This window comes from Sminthopsis crassicaudata, chromosome 5 (genome assembly GCF_048593235.1).
Source record: "Sminthopsis crassicaudata isolate SCR6 chromosome 5, ASM4859323v1, whole genome shotgun sequence".
Taxonomy (NCBI): domain Eukaryota; kingdom Metazoa; phylum Chordata; class Mammalia; order Dasyuromorphia; family Dasyuridae; genus Sminthopsis; species Sminthopsis crassicaudata.
In genome coordinates, this window is record NC_133621.1 from 213,245,902 (window position 1) to 213,264,433 (window position 18,532).

The 18,532-nt window shown below is 33.8% G+C and overlaps 1 non-coding gene across 1 annotated transcript; it reads left to right on the top strand.

Annotated features, from left to right (window-relative positions):
* Positions 1 to 17,187: 17,187 nt before the first annotated feature.
* Positions 17,188 to 17,294, top strand: LOC141545281 (U6 spliceosomal RNA). The gene has a single exon (XR_012482959.1). It is a non-coding gene; the product is annotated as a U6 spliceosomal RNA (small nuclear RNA).
* The last annotated feature ends 1,238 nt before the right edge of the window (positions 17,295 to 18,532 follow it).

Consider the following 18,532-nt stretch of genomic DNA (forward strand, 5'->3'; position numbering starts at 1 on the left):
AAATAACCTAGATACAATATGTGTGTAAATACCATTTTTCTTGTTGCACATTAAGTATTAGCTTCTGAAGGTATAAGTTACCTGGGTAGATAGACAGTAGTTCTAACAATTTACATTCACTTCCCAGTGTTCCTTCTCTGGGTGTAGTTATTTCTGTCCATCATTGATCAACTGGAAGTGAGTTGGATCTTCTTTATGTTGAAGATTTCCACTTCCATCAGAATATATCCTCATACAGTATTGTTGTTGAAGTGTATAGTGATCTTCTGGTTCTGCTCATTTCACTCAGCAACAGTTGATGTAAGTCTCTCCAAGCCTCTCTATATTCCTCCTGCTGGTCATTTCTTACAGAGCAATAATATTCCATAACCTTCATATACCATAATTTACCCACCCATTCTCCAATTGATCGGCATCCATTCAACTTCCAGTTTCTAGCTACAACAAAAAGAGCTGCCACAAACATTTTGGCACACACAGGTCCCTTTCCGCTCTTTAGTATTTCTTTGGGATATAATCCCAATAACAGCAATGCTGGGTCAAAGGGTATGCACAGTTTGACAACTTTTTGGGCATAGTTCCAAATTGCTCTCCAGAATGGCTGGATTCTTTCGCAACTCCACCAGCAATGTATTAGTGTCCCAGTTTCCCCACATCCCCTCCAACATTCATCATTATTTGTTCCTGTCATCTTAGCCAATCTGACAGGTGGGTAGTGGTATCTCAGAGTGGTCTTAATTTGCATTTCTCTGATCAGTAGTGATTTGGAACACTCTTTCATATGAGTGGAAATAGTTTCAATTTCATCATCTGAGAATTGTCTGTTCATATCCTTTGACCATTTATCAATTAGAGAATGGTTTCATTTCTTATAAATTATGGTCAGTTCTCTATATATTTTGGAAATGAGGCCTTTATCAGAACCTTTAACTGTAAAAATATTTTCCCAATTTGTTACTTCCATTCTAATCTTGTTTGCATTAATTTTGTTTCTACAAAATCTGTTTAATTTGATGTCATCAAAATCTTCTATTTTGTGATCAATAATGATATCTAGTTCTCCTCTGGTCATAAATTCCTTCCTCCTCCACAGGTCTGAGAGGTAGACTATTCTCTGTTCCTCTAATCTATTTATTATCTCATTCTTTATGCCTAAATCATGGACCCATTTTGATCTTATCTTGGTATATGGTGTTAAGTGTGGATCCATATCTAATTTCTGCCATACTAATTTCCAGTTTTCCCAACAGTTTTTTCCGAATAATGAATTTTTGTCCCTAATGTTGGTATCTTTGAGTTTGTCAAAGATTTGATTGCTATAGATGTACCCTTTTTTGTCCTTTGTATCTAATCTGTTCCACTGATCTACCGTTCTATTTCTTAGCCAATAACAAATGGTTTTGGTGACTGCTGCTATATAATATAGCTTTAGAACTGATGAACTTCTTAAGGCAACTAAGTTTTGCCACGATTTTCCACAAACCCTCATGATCTACAGGATCAAAGACCTTGGTCAGATCAGTGAATATTGTATACAGAGCTCTGTTCTGTTCCTAATATTTTTTCCTCCACTTGCTGATAAACACATACAATATCAACAATTCCATGGCCCTTTCTAAAGTCACACTGACTTTCAGGTAAGTGACCATCTCCGAGGTGAAGGAAGACTATTAATAGCACAGTCCATTAAGGAAGACTACGGAAATAATTTGGCCAGGAATGACTAAGAGAATATCCCCCTGATTTTCACAAGACAACCTATTTCATTTTTATTTATAAATATGGACAAGGGAGGCATCATTGAACTTCTGTGGCATAACTTTTCTTGTCATATTACCTCAACAATTTCCATCAGCTTTTGTATGAGTAGTGGACACCTGATATGTAAATCTCAGTTGGAATAATTTTAGAAAAAGAATCTAATAGCACTCACAGTCTCTACTTCAGTTGAAGTCTGGCAAGAGAGGGAATGGCTTCAATCTTAGGTTTATGTTCAATAATTTCAGCATTGATTGAGCTGTTGAGAACACTATGGAAGTGTTCAACCCATCTATCTAGCATCACATCCACATCATTAATTAATGGTTTCATCAGGACTGAGTAAGTGAAAAGCACCATAGATCGTTGGCCCACAAAAAAGCCTTCAAAGCATAAAAAAGTACTTTAGATTTTTAGTATCTGAGTAAAAGTGACCTTCATCTTCCTTTTTTACTGAGCTAAGCATCCTGCCTCTCTCTAAGCTTCACGTAAATTTAATTGTGAATGGAGGTATATGTTGTCTTCTTAGAATTAGATTAATTATCCTTATGGTAAATCCTGTGGACTTTTTCTTATTATTGTTTTTCTTTGTTTGTTTAGCAACTTCTGTATTTTCCCATTATTTTGTGAAGCCAATCAATATTTGCAACTGTTATGGTCCAGATAAATAAATGTGATGCTGTACCAAATCTCTGAAAGCTTTCCACTCCTTTTCTGCTCTGCTGTTGCCAACCTAATGTTCCTTCCAAATTAGCAACTGCTCATGATCAAAAAAATTCTCTAATCTACTGACATTAAGTTTCTGGTAGACTTCTTATATTGTTAAATGAGTTATGTTTATCTTTCATAGGATAAGTGTATGGTACATCCATCATTCTGTACACACATCACTTTCATTACTCTCACATCCCATCTTTCCCTTCTCTTTAAAATTACATAGTCTATTAAATGTGATTGTTTGTTGCCAAGGTACATCCATAAAATTTAGCACATTGGAAACATAATTTTTTAAAGTCACTGAAAACTAAAGAATCTAATTCTTGAGAAAGAGTGAATGAAAAACAAATCATAGAAACAATAATTTAAATTAAGAAAATGATAACAATAAGACAACAGGAATATATAACATACATACATATATATATATATATATATATATATATATATATAAAATGAATGTATTGAAATTGGTACTTAAAGGATTTTTTTTGTTATCACTAAATGCTTACAGAAATAAAATAGAGAAAGAGAAAATCAATTAATAGGCAAGCAATTAAGAAAAATACAAACAGAAAAAAAAAATTAGGAGAAATAATCCCATCAAATTATTTTTGGAAACAAATAATGTGTGTGATCCCTAAACTTGACAGAGAAAAAAACAGAGAAAGGAAACTCTACACTAATGTGCTCGAAGAATATTGATGCAAAAAAAAAAATACTAGCAAGAAGATTACAACAATATATTACAAAGATAAAAAAGAGATTTCTATAAGAAATACAGGGCTGATTAAATAGTAGGAAAATTATCAGAATAATTGACTATCAATAAAAAATTATGATAATATCAATAGATAAAGAAAAAGTTTTAGATAAGCAATAACACTAAGAAGCAAAGGAATAAATGAAGTATTTTTAAAAATGAGAAGAATTATCTATCTAAAACTAAAGGTAAGAAATACCTATAATAAAGATGTTTGAAATCTTATAAATAAGAATAGGAGTGAAGTAAGGATGTTCCTTGTCCCAACTATTATTCACTATTATACTAAAATTAGTAGCTGTAGGGGATGGAACAAATGGAACAGAGTCAAGATGGTAGAGAGAAAGAAGGAACTCATCTGAGCTCTCCCCCAAACCCCTGCAAAGACCTTTAATAATGCCCTACAACAAATCTTGTAGTGTCCGAATCCAGAAAAGAATGGGGTAAAACAATTTTCTAGGCCAAGAAAACTTAAAAGTATGACAGATATGATTTTATACTTGGGCGAAAGTGAACCAGAGTACAAAGCACACTTCTCCAGTGCAGATCAGACCTTAGCTAAATAGGACCAGGTTTTGGGAGTGACTGAAACAGGAAAGGCACAGGCTTCTTTTGCAATTCTCAGCCCATAGCTGGTAAAGGAATTAAACAACTAGTCAGAAGGAAATTAAAGGGAATCTCTTTGCAGGTGCTGGTAGTGGGAATCTGTTGCTTTTCCATCCAGGTTGCAGTCCTTTGTGTGTGTCGCTAAAGTACCAGGGTAAGGAGGAGCACTACCACATCAGAGCATGTGGTCACAATCAAACAGGGACCTTCATCACTGATCCAGGGCAGAAAAGAGTGCTTGTGGTCATTACAGAGCAGACACAGTCCAAGTGACTGGTAGACACAGCTCTGCTTACCTCATACCACCTTAGAAAAACTCAAAATTTATGGTCTTAAAAACATATCCAAAAAGAGATGCACAAAATCCTTGAAGTTTGAACAATACATCCTCCACCATAGAAGAATGCTACTTTAATAATGAGTTAAAATTCAAAAAACTAATTAGGAACTAAGCAAACAACATTAAAAATCTGTTCATAGAAAGTTATTATGGTGAGACAGGGAAAATGAAAACAGCATAGAATGCAGCAAAGTCAAAATTCCTCTAAAGAAAAGAAAAAACAAATCAGTAGTTTGATAAAGGGAGCATAAAAATTACTGAAGAAAATATTTTTTTTAAAAACCAGACAAGGCCAAATGGTAAAGGACGTAAAAATTCTAATGAGGCAAAAATTCCTTAAAAAGCAGAATTGGGCAAATGGAAACACACACACAAACACAAACACAGAGACTGACAGGCACACACAGACACAGACATACACACAAATTCAATAAGGAGAAGAACTCCTTAAAAAGTAGAGTAGGTCAAATGGGAAAAAAAATTTTAAATTCACTGAAGAAAAAAAATTCATTAAAAATTAGAACTCAACAAGTGGAAAAAGAGAAACAAAACCTCATTGAAAAAAAATAGTACTTAAAAAGTAGAAATGAGCAAGTGGAAGCTAGCAACTCTATGAGACATTGAGAAACAATTAAACAAAAACCGAAAATTGAAAAGGACACTGTGAAATATCTTATTAGAAAAAAAAAAAAAAAAAAAAAAAAAAAAAAAAAACAACTGACCTGGAAAATAAATCTAAGACAGATAATCTAAAATTACTAAACTTCCTGAAACTTATGATTTAAAAAAAAACAACGCATCATATTTCAAGAAATCATCAAGGAAAACTGGCTTAATATTCTAGAATCAGAGTACAAAATACAAATTGAAAGAATCCAAAAATTAACTACTAAAAGTGGTACCAAACTGAAAACTCCTAGAAATATTATAGTCCTATTCAAGAACTCAAGTTTTAGAGTCCTGGAGAAAATATTTCAAGCCAGCAGAAAGAAACATTTTGAGTAATATCGAGCCACAGTTAATATAACACAAGACTGAGCAGTTTCTATATTAAAGGATTAAAGGACTAGGAATATGATATTCCAGGAAGCAAGAAGCTAGGAATACAATCAAAATAAGTGAAATAGAAAGCTTTCAAGCATTTACATATGCATAGATGATGATGATGATGATGATGATGATGATGACAAAAACATATGCATGGATATTTTTCAACATTGACCCTTGCAAAACCTTGTGTACCAAAATCACAATCAAGCAAAAGAAAAACAAATATATATGAGAAAGAAAAACAAATGAGAAAGAAAATAAATTGCAAGCAAACAATAACAAAAATATAAAAATGTTATGCTATGATCCATATTCAGTTTCCACAGTACTCTCTCTCAATATAGATGGCTCTCTTCATCACAAGATCATTGGAACTGGCCTGAATCATCTCAGTAAAAAAGAGCTAGGTCCATCAGAATTAATCACCATAGAATCTTGTTGTTCTCATGTACAAGGATCCTCCTGATTGTGCTCATTTTGCTTAATGTCAGTTGATGTAAGTCTCTCCAAGACCCTGTAAAATCATGCTGCTGATCATTTTTATAGAATAATAATATTCCATAACATTCATATACCATAACTTATTCATCCATTCCCTAATTGATGGGCATCCACTTAGTTTCCAATTTCTGGCCACTACAAAGAGGGCTGCCACAAACATTATTGCACACATAGGTCCCTTTCCCTTCTTTAAATATTTTTGGGATATAATCCCAGTAGTAACACTGCTGGATCAAAGGATATGCACAGTTTGATAACTTTTTGAGCATAGTTCCAAATTACTCTCCAGAATGGCTAGATGTATTCACAATTCCACCAACAATGTATCAGTGTCCCAGTTTTCCCACATCCCCTCTAACATTCTGCATTCTTTCCCTGTCATTCTAGCCACTCTGACAGGTGTATAGTGGTATCTCAGAATTGTCTTAATTTGCATTTCTCTGATTAATAATGACTTGGAGCATCTTTTCATATGGCTAGAGTTTTAATTTCTTCATCTGAGAATTGTCTGTTCATATCCTTTGACCATTTATCAATTGGAGAATGGCTTGATTTCTTATAAATCAGAGTCAATTCTCTATATATTTTGGAAATGAGGCCTTTATCAAAACCTTTAACTGTAAAAATGTTTTCCCAGTTTATTGTTTCCCTTCTAATCTTATCTGTATTAGTTTTGTTTGTACAAAACTTTTCACTATGATATAATCAAAATTTTCTATTTCGTGATCAATAATGATCTTTAGTTCTTTGGTCATAAATTCCTCCTTCTTCCACAGGTCTAAGAGGTAAACTATCCTATGTTTTTCTAATTTATTTATAATCTCATTCTTTATGCCTAGGTCATGAACCCATTTTGACCTTATCTTGTTGTACAGTGTTAAATATGGATCAATATCTAGTTTCTGCCATACTAATTTCCAATTTTCCCAACAGTTTTTGTCAAACAGTGAGTTCTTATCCCAAAAGATGGCGTCTTTGGGTTGGTCAAACACGAGATTATTAAAGTTATTGACTGTTTTGTCCTTTGAATTTAACCTATTTTACTGATCAACTAGTATATTTCTTAGCCAATACCAAATGGTTTTGGTAACTGCTGCTTTATAATATAATTTTAGATCTGGTTCAGCTAGGCCATAGAAGCTCCATCTCCTCATTCCACAATTAGAGATGCTTATACTAAAACTTCTCATAAAAAAGAAAGAAGCCATTATAGAAACTTACTGTGAGAACAGGGAAGACAAGCGTTCATCTTCAGAGTAAGACACAAGTCCCATGCCTTGAGAAAGTTGCAAACCATTTGAGACTCCAGTCTCAAAACCAGTGACTCCACCTGTGTTCCCCAGCACAAGATATTTGGGAGAACAACCTCTGTAGCTCAAGAGGAAAACTCAGTTTTAAAAGTCACTAAATACTCCCCAAGCTCCTACACCCCCCCAAAAAAAATTAGCAAGAAACACAGCTACTTGACCATAGAAAGCTACTATGGTGACAGAGAAGATTAAAACACCAGCTCAAAAGAAAACAAAATGGCTGCAAGCAAAACTTCAAAGGGGATTGCTAACTCATCTCAAGTCCAAAAAGCCTTCTTAGAGGAGCTCAAAAAGTTTTTAAAAGATAAATACATGTTTAAAATAAAATGATAGAAGAGAAATTCAGAAAAGAAAAAGAGAGTCAATACCTTGGAATGCCTTGAAAAAGATAACTAACAAAAAATGAAAGAAGAAAACAATTTCTTTAAAATGCAATTGACCAAATGTAAAAAAAAAATCCACTGAAGAAAAATAAAACCTTTTTTTTTACAAAAAAAGTTAAATAAAATCAAAAGAATGAAAAAAAAAAGAAGAAACTGTAAAATACTTGACTGAACAAATGAACTATAAAATAAATGAGAGGGAACTTAAGAATGACTGGACTATGTGAAAATAATGATGAAAAGGGGAAATTACACAGCATTTTCAAGAATATCCTTTAAACAGAAGACAAAGATAATCATTGAAAAAAATACAGACATTATCTCCTGAGAGAGATACCGAAATGAAAACTACAAGGAATATTGTGCCCAAATTCCAGTATTATCAAGTCAAGGAGAAAAATGCTTCAAGTAGTCAAAAAGAAACAATTCAATTACCAAGAAACCACAATCAGGATTTCCCAGTAGTTTCTATGCTAAATGGATAGAGGACATGAAATATGATATTCTGGAAGGCAGAGGAGTTTGGATTACAACCAAGGATCAACTCCCTAGCAAAATTGAGCATAATCTTTCAGAGGAAAGAATGAACATTCAATGAAATAGAGGACTTTCAATAATTTCTGATGAAAAGACCACAACTAAACAGAAAATTTAATTTTTATATATGACTCAAGAAGCATGAAAAGGTAAATAGGAAAGAAAAATATTATTTAGGGATTAACCTGTTTACATCTCTACATTGGAAGATGATACTTGTAATTCTTGAGAACTGTATCATTTTTAAGGCAGTTAGAAAGTTGTGTATACACATACATACATTCACACATGCATGCACAAATGTACATACATACATAAAGGGTGTGGCCACAAGTTGGCTTTGATATGATGATAAAAATTAATTGAGTGGAAAAAGCGTTGTACTGAAGAATAGGAAAGAAGAATTAAAATGGGATGAATTACATCATAGGAAGAGGCAAAAAAAGACCTGTTTCAGTAGAGAGAAATAAGGAAGGATGAACATTTTTTGAACAATTATTCTCATCATATTTGTCTCAAACAGAGAATAGTATTCAATTAGGTATGGAAATTTTTTGTATCTTATAAAAATGTAGGAGGAGAAAGGGGTAAAAAGGATGGGATGGACAAAAAGTAGGCAGAAATAGCAGCAAAAAGGGGAAAGGAAAAAAGGAGATTGATAGAAAGGAAGGTAGATTAAGGGACACTGTGATCAGAAGCATAACTCTGCGAGTGAGGAATAAGATGAAAAAAGAAGAAAAATATAAATTGGGAGAAAATAGGATGGAAAGAAACAGTTCATAGCCATAGCTGTAAAATGTAAATGGAATGGACTCTTCCATAAAATGGAAGTGGATAGCAGAATGGATTAAAAACTAGAATCCTACAATATGTCATTTACAAGGAACATATCTGAATAGAAGAGATATACATAGAGTAAAAGTGAAAGGCTGGAGCAAAATATGTTATGATTAAAATGAAGTTTAAAAAACAGTAACAGGGATAACAATCCTGATCTGAGAAAAGCCAAAGCAAAAATATATCTAATGAAGAGATAAAGAAGGAAACTATATCTTGCTAAGGGTACAATAGACATTGAAGTAATATAAATATTAAACATATATGTATAAAGTAATATAACATCTAAATTCTTAGATGAGAATTTAAGTGAGTTACAGGAAGTATTTAGTATAACTGTATAGGTAGGAAAACTCAATGTCACCGCCCATTTAGAATTAGATGAATCTATCCACAAACTAAACAAGAAAGATATTGACCATATCAATAATAAAACTAATAAGAAATAAAATGTTTACCTCAATTAATGCACAAAAAGTTTTTGACAAAATATATCATTGATTCCTATTAAAAACTTTATATAGCATAGGTATAAATGGAGTTTTCCTTAAAATGATAAGCAGTATCTATCTAAAATTATCAAATATATAAATTGTAAAGGCCCGGTTGTCTTCCAGACTGCCATCTCAATTCAATCTCCCAGTCAGACTCTTCCTTGCCTGACTGCCCTCCTCTTTTATCCTAGCAGAGATCGAGCTAGTGAGAACTCAACGGGGCTTGTGAGAACTCCTACAGCCAATGAACTTGCTCCTTTTAAAGGTGCAAAATCCTTTAAACATGTAAACTCTCCCCCAGAAGTCCAAAGGTGCAAACTCCTTCCAAAGGCCTGACCCAAAGGTGTGCATAGCTGAGAATCTGAGCTAGAGAATTGCTGAGACAACTTGAGTTATCACCTTGTAATCCTAACATCTCCCCTTTTCTTTTGATTTAAAACATAGGGTGGTCATGACCTTGAAACATAAATCCATAAATATGGACAGTATTACACATAATTACATAAATTACATAAACACATAGTAACATAATACATGCTAGAAGTGATGTAACAAATAACATGATCAAATAATCATAAATTGAGAATTTATACATGTCCATAAGTCCATTGTCCATTAATCTCATCCTTTGTTAGGAAATCCAATGATTCCTGCTGGTTTTTAAAGTTCTTTAACAGTCTTATCTTGTGTTAGTGTTAATCTTTAACAGTGTCCTTATCAGCCATGCTCTTTCAGTGTCAGATGTTTCTTAGATCTTCTCCTTTGTTTTGATGTTTTTCTCTTTTTCTGTCTCTCTCTGATGGACAAGGTGAATACTACTCGTTGGCACCCATTTGATTCCTTCTCCATCTGAAGAAATACAAACAAACCCTCTCCCCTAGGCAGTTAACCTATCTAATTTCCTCCTATTTACCATTTTCTAAATCTCTTCTCATCATCTGGCAATTGGAGCTATTTGCACTGGACATAGCCCTGTTGGTTTAAAAGGCCTGTATTCTCCCCAAGTGTAATCCATTTCTGCAATCTGATTGCCTTTTGACAGACTTATCAAGTAATCCCTTTCTTCCATATGATTATTTTTTTGGTTGATAGATCACATCAGAATCCTGACCTTCTAAAGGTTCTTTGAGTGTAACCTCAGCTGCCATCATGCCCCACCTATCTTCTGATTGATATCTTGGAGCTGGGCTTAGCCTCTCATTTCCCTGGGTCAATCTACATTCAGAGGCACAGTGCAAGCCATTGTGACATTTTGGACATAGCATTTTAGGTCTTCTCTCACCCTGTCTTCTCACTCTATCTTCATGTCTACACTGAGCTCTTAGATGTCCAATTTTTCCACATTGAAAGCATCGCCGAGTTTCTCTAGAAGTCCCTTGCCAGGAGGGACCCTGTCTTTCCATATTCACCATAGTCTATGTGTAAAAAGTATTTGTTCCTACTGTAGCACAGCATCTTATGATGTCCTCTAAAGAAGCATCTTTGTCTAATCCCTATATAATTCTTTTGCAAATCTCATTGGCATTTTCCTTAGCCAGATGTCTGGTCATTATTTCTGTAGCTGCATTTTCTCCAATAGTTCTTTTGACAGCAGTTTGCAAACGTCCCACAAAATCCGCAAAAGGTTCACTGGGACCTTGCTCTAGTTTAGTGAAAGCCTCCCCCCGATCTTTCTGCCCGGGGGCGGCACCCCAAACTTTTATTGCAGCCTTAGCAATTTGCTCATACACTGTCATGGTATATTTAATCTGTTCTGAATTCTCTTCATACTGACCTTCACCAGCTAATTGCTCAAAAGTGAATTGTGTGTTAACTCCTGTTTCCAAATTGCATCAGAATTGGATCTTACATAATTCATGAAACTCCAAAAGCCACAACATATTTTGTCCAGGTTCTAAACGTGTCTTGCTATGGATTTCCACTCATTTGGGGTTAGGACTTCATAAGACAAACCATCTAGTAACATTTTAACATAAGCTGATGTAGCCCCATAAAGGGTAAAGCCTTTTTTTTCAAATCTTTAATTTTATTTAAATCTAAAGGTATATATCTTTTCCTTTTTTGACCTACAGAGTCAATCTCTCCTCTCCCTCTCTCTCAGCCTTAATCAATGCTTTTTCTAATCTTGTCATAGGCTGCTTAACAGGTGATTCTGTTGTGTCACTGACTCTTCCCCTCCTCCTTCTTGCTCCACCCCTGAAGGGTTAATGGAGGGAGGAGATGGGAAATACTCCTGTTGCTCAGAATTGTACTTAACTTCATTGTTATCTGATTCATCCTTTTCACATAGTTTAGTTGACATCTCCCCATTTTGCTCCTTCTTCTTTTTCCTTATTCTATTACTTATATAATTTCCCAAAGCCAGTTGAATTATATTGTATGTTTGAAATGTGTTTTTAGAAATTGAGTTAGGTCCATTTTTGTTATAGTATTGACAAAATTCCTCTCCTACTAATTTCCATTCCTTTAGATCCAATTCTTTTTCCAGAAAAAAACAAGGACATATGACCTGCACAGTTTTTAAAAGTGCAGCGATCTCCTCCAAAATCACAATCAATCCTTGGCTTTTCATAACCTTGATAATACTTTCTAAACATTTTCCTTGAACAGAAACTGAAGGTGGTTTTCTAAACATTTGCCCCATTTCACTGAAATTCTATTTTAGCTTTTTAACAAAGTTTCCTTGTTATTCACACTTATTTGAGATCTGGATCAGAGGCTTTTCCACTGAAATCAGGACCTTGTCAGTCCCTGTTCAGGCGCCAAAATGTGAAGGTCCAGGCTAGCTCCTCTGAAGGCCCAGTTAGCTCAGTAGGTAGAGCATGAGACTTAATCTCAGGGTCGTGGGTTCAAGCCCCACATTGGGTCCCAAATTGTAATGTTCTGATCGTCTCTCAGTTGTAATCCTTCTCTGGGAGGAGGTTTCTTTTCTGTATGAATTCTTTTCTCTCTGTGCAGTTTTCTTGGGAGGCTTCTGGAGCCTCTAGCCAGCCTCTTCTTCTTCTTCCTGAATCGTGGCTTTGAATCTCCTCCAGCTCTTGAGTTCCCACAGGCTCCTGAGAGTTCTCACTAGTTCCATTCTCTGCGAGGATAAAAGAGGGCAGCATTGGGTCAGAGGGGTCAGTCTATACTGGGACAGAGTTGGAACAGCAGTCTAGAAGGAGAGTCTAGATTGGGAGAAGAACAAGACTTCCCGGGAGAACTTCAGGGAAGCTGGAGAAGATTCAGAGCCAGGATTCAGGAAGAAGAGGAATTGAGATTCTACCTTCACTCTGGCTGGAGGCTCCAGAAGCTTCGCAAGAACCCTGCTCACACAGAAAGGGACCTGTATGTGCCAAAATGTTTGTGGCAGCTCTTTTTATTGTAGCTAGAAACTGGAAGTTGAATGGATGCCCATCAATTGGAGAATGATTGGGTAAATTATGGTATATGAAGGTTATGGAATATTATTGCTATGTAAGAAATGACCAGCAGGAGGAATACAGAGAGGCTTGGAGAGACTTACATCAACTGATGCTGAGTGAAATGAACAGAACCAGAAGATCGCTGTATACTTCAATGCTGTATGAAGAGGTATTCTGATGGAAGTGGATATCTTCAACATAACGAAGATCCAACTCACTTCCAGTTGATCAATGATAGACAGAAATAACTACACCCAGAGAAGGAACACTGGGAAGTGAATGTAAATTGTTAGCACTACTGTCCATCTACCCAGGTTAATTATACCTTCAGAAGCTAATACTTAATGTGCAACAAGAAAATTGTATTTACACACATATATTGTATCTAGGTTATATTGTAACACATGTAAAAATGTATGGGATTACCTCTCATCGGGGAGAGGGAGGGGAGGGAGGGAGGGGATAATTTGGAAAAATTAATACAAGGGATAATATTATAAAAAATTTTTTTTAAAATTAAAAAAAAAGAAACCTGCTCACAGAGGAAAAGATTTTACAGAAAAGAAATCTCCTCCCAGAAAAGGATTATAACTTAGAGACAATTAGAACATTACATTTTGGTGCCCAACGTGGGGCAAGAACTTATTCTGAGCCCTTCAGAGGAGCTAGCCTGGACCCTTACAATAAATAAGCCTTTCCAAAAAAGTTTAGTAGTGAAACAAAGATGCCCATTATTACCATTATTATTTCAACAAAATATTTGAAATGTTAGCTTTAGTGATAAAAGAAAGAAAAAAAATGGAAGAATTAGAATAGGCAATGAAATCATAAAATTAGGTCTATTTGCAGATGGTATATCCTAGATAATCCTAGATAATCAACTAAAAAACTACTTGAAATAATGGACAAATTCAGCAAAGTTGGAGGATATAAAATAAATCCACATAAATCATCAGCATTTTTACATATTACTAACAAAGTCCAATAGCAAGAGAAAGAAAGGGAAATCCTATTTAAAAAGCTATAAACAATATAAAGTATTTGGAAGTCTATCTGCCAGAACAGGTAGACAGACCCAAACATTGTGTTATATGAACACAATTACAGAATGTTTTTTACTCAAACAGAGCCAGATCTAAGCAATTAGAAAAACGCCAATGGTTCATATGTAAATTGAGATAATATAATAAAAATGAGAATTCTACCCAAATTAATTCATTTATTCAGTTCCATATCAATAAATCTGCCAAAAACTTATTTTACAGAGCAATAAAAACATCTAAATTCATCTGGAAGAACAAAAAGTCAAAGATACCAAGAGAATGGGGAAAAAAGGCAAAGGAAGGGACCCTAGCCATACTAGATGTGAAACTATGTTATAAAGTGGCAATCACTAAAACTATTTGTAACTAATAAAGAATAGTGGATCAAATAGATTAAGTACACAAGATACTCTTTATAACTAAAGAACGCTATTGTTTGATAAACCCAAAGACTTTAGCTTTTGGGATAAGAACTGACTATTTGACAAAACCTGCTGGAAATATTATAAAATAGTATTTCAGAGACTAGGCACTGACCAAGATCTCATACCATACACCAAGATAAGGTTAAAAGGTTATATGATTTAGATAAAAAGTGTTATAATCAAACTATGAGAGCAAGGGATATTTTGCTTGACAAATCTGTAGAATAGGGAACATGATCAAAAAAAAGAAAAAAAGAAAAAAAAAACTTTATGAAATTCAAGATAATTTTGAAGCCAATGTTATGAAGTCTAGAAGAGAAGCAGAAAGCTGGGGAACATTTTTCCAGCCAGTGTTTCTGGTAAATTTCTCAAATGAGTTGAGTAAAATTTATTTTTAAAAATGCAAATTGAATCGATGTCCATCAATTGGAGAATAGCTGAGTAAATTGTGATATATGAATGTTATGCAATATTATTGTTCTTAAAAAAATGACCAACAGGATGAATACAGAGAGACTTAGAGAGAATTACATGAATTGTTGCCAAGTGAAATGTGCAGAACCAGGAGATCATTATATAATTTAACAACAATACTATATGAATATCAATTCTGATGAAAGTGGCCCTCTTCAACAATGAGAGGATCCAAATCAGTTCCAAATGATCAGTAATGAAGAGGATCAGCTACACCCAGAGAGAGAACTATGGGAAATGAGTATGGACCACAACATAGCATTTCCTCTCTTTCTGTTATTGTTTGCTTGAATTTTTGTTTTCCTTCTCAGGTTTTTTTTTAAACCTTTTTTCTAGATTTGATCTTTCTTGTGCAGCAAGATAATTATATAAATATGTATATATAGATAGATAGATTATAGATATAGATAGATAGATAGATAGACATATTGTATTTAACATATACTTTAACATATTTAACATGTATTGGACTACCTGCTACCTGGTGAGGGGGTGGAGGGAAGGAGAGGAAAAGTTGAAACAGAAGTTTTTGCAAAGGTCAATGTTGAAAAATTATCTATGCATATGTTTTATCAATAAAAAGCTATAATAAAAAAATAAAAATAAAAATAAATGTATTTCATTACCCAATTGATAAATGGTCAAAACTAGGCACAGGAAGTTTTCAAATAAAAAAAATAAGACCACCTATAATAATATGAAAAAATTGATTTGTCATTATTTATTAGATAAACACAAATTAAAATGATGAAAAACTGCCTTGCATCAATCAAACATAATACCAACTAATATGAGAGAAAAATGAAATGATAAATATTGTATATAATGTGGGAAAATTGGGTTATTACTGCATTGTTGGTGGAGTTTTGAAATGAGCCACCCCTTCATAACAACAATGTGGAACTATGCTGAAAAGACTTTTTGATCTAGTAAGACCACCATTACGTCTCTATCCCAGAGATTATAAAAAGGGGAAAAGATCCCACATGTACAAAAAAAAATTCATATCAGTTCACTTTGTGGTGAAAAAGAATAAAAAATCAAGGGATTTTCCATCAATTACCCATGTCTGGAAAAAAAATGTTTTACATGAATGTAATGGAATAATATTGTTCTTTAAGAAACAATGAAAAGGCATTTCAGAGCAACCTGGAAAGACTTACATAAACTGATTCTGAGTGACTTGAGCAGAATAAGAACAGTAATATCAAAAGTGTGTGATGAGCAATTTTGGTAGACTTTTGCTCTTATCAGCAATTCAATGATCTAAGACAATTACAAAAGACTCCTTGAAAATGCTATACACATACAGAGAAAAATCTATGGAGACTGAATAGAAATGAAAGGAAGCATACTATTTTCAGAATTCTATTCTGTTGTGTTTTTTTTTTCTTTTTCATGATTTTCCATCTATAAAAATCTTCACAACATAAGTAATAGAGAATCATGATTAATATGATTGTACTTGCTCTTTTGGGGGCAGGGAGGGAAGAAGGGAGAAAAAAAATGAAATCAAAATTTTATAAAAGTAAATGTTGAAAAATATTAAAAAATATGCAATTGGGAAAATACAGTAGGGGAAAAGGAAAAAATACATAGCAACAAATATAATAAAGGAGGTTGCACAGTTCTTAAAAAGCTTTTTTCTTTCTAACACCTGGCCTTCATAAAGCCCCCTTTATACATGGGTTGACTTTGGACCACAGTTGTTATGAAGTTCTGGAGTTGACTTTTCTTACTTAGTGTGTTTAAGTTCTCTTTAGGTCCTGAAATAGGCAATTCTATGCCTGCTCTTCTTCAAAATTTGTTACAACACTGTTGTGAAGTCCAAATCCCATTACTCACCAGATTTTAGAAAATTGTCATCTGATGGAAGAGAAAATAGAATTTGTTCTCTCTACCCCTTTCTGCACTCCATACCTCAAAGAGATGCCATTTCAAGGGCTTGGCTAGGTAACTCTTTCCATATTACAAACATTAGATTTTTAAATGATCTGAGATTTTATATGTCTCATAGGGCGTTACTGAATCTCTTTAACTAATCCTTATCCACCTTCTTTGTGGTATAATTTATTTCACTCCAGTGCATTTGAGGCTGGAAAATTGCTTAAGACTTTTTCCGCACAATTTCATAGCTTTCGTTGCCTGAATGATTCAATACAGATATTACCATCATATTTAAGATAGGCTTAAAGAGAGATTTAATAATTGATCGATTAATTAAAAGGACCCCAAACATATACCCTGAAAAAAGAACTAAAACATATACCTTTAATTGTTTTTTTGAATTTCTAGCATACTTATTTATGTTTTATTATCCATACAATAGCTGGCTCTAAGCTTGATGAAGACAGAAATTCTGTCATTTGTCATCTTTGTTTTCCTAGCCTTTTTGTTTGTCTTGTACCTAAGAGACATTTATTAAAAATGACTTTATTGGAGCTGGAGCCAAGATGGCAAAGAGCAGACAAGAATTTCTGTGACTTCTCTCAAACCAACAGCAGACTAAGCCTCTAAACTGGTTTTGGAGTCAAAGAACCCACAAATGCTCTCTTTGGCAGCACATATACTAAAATTGAAATGATACAGAGAAAAATAGCATGGCTCCTGTGCAAGGATGACATGCAAATTCGTGAAGTGTTCCATATGTTTAAATCAAACTATCACTCTTTGCAGATGATATGATGGTATACTTAGAGAACCCCAGAGATTCTCATAAAAAGTTATTAGAAATAATTCACAACTTTAGCAAAGTTGCTGGATACAAAATAAATCCACATAAATCCTCAGAACTTTTATGCATCACCAACAAAATGCAACAGCAAGAGATACAAAGAGAAATTCCATTCCAAACAATTGTCGAGAGTACAAAATATTTGGCAATCCATCTACCAAAGAGAAGTCGGGAATTATATGAGCAAAATTACAAAACACTTGCCACAAAAATAAAGTCATATTTAAATAATTGGAAAGACATTAAGTGCTCTTGGATAGACCAAGTGAATATAATAAAAATGACAGTACTCCCTAAACTAATCTATTTATTTAGTGCTATACCAATCAGATACCTAAGAAACTATTTTAATCACCTAGAAAAAATAACAACAAAATTCATATGGAAGAAAAAAAGGTTGAAAATTTCAAGGGAATTAATGAAAAAAAAAATCAGATGAAAGTGGTCTAGCTGTACCTGATCTAAATCTATATTATAAAGCAGCAGTCACCAAAACCATTTGATGTTGGCTAAGAAATAGACTAGTTGATCAGTGGAACATGTTAGGTTCACAGGACAAAATAGTGTACAACTATAGCAATCTAGTGTTTGACAAACCCAAAGATACCATTTGGGATAAGAATTCATTATTTGGAAAAAAAAAAAAAAACTTTTGGGAAAACTGGAAATTAGTATGGCAGAAATTAGATATGGACTCACACTTAAACCCCATATACCAATATAAGATCAAAATGGGTCCATGATTTAGGCATAAAGAATGAGATCATAAATAGAGTAGAGGAACAGAAAATAGTCTACCTCTCAGACCTGTGAAGGAGGAAGGAATTTATGACCAGAGGAGAACTAGAAATCATTATTGATCACAAAATAGAAGATTTTGATGACATCAAATTAAACAGATTTTGTAGAAACAAAATTAATGCAAACAAGATTAGAATGGAAGTAACAAATTGGGAAAATATTTTCACAGTTAAAGGTTCTGATAAAGGCCTCATTTCCAAAATATATAGAGAATTGACTCTAATTTATAAGAAATCAAACCATTCTCCAATTGATAAATGGTCAAAGGATATGAACAGACAATTTTCAGATGATGAAATTGAAACTATATCCACTCAAATCACTACTGATCAGAGAAATGCAAATTAAGACAACT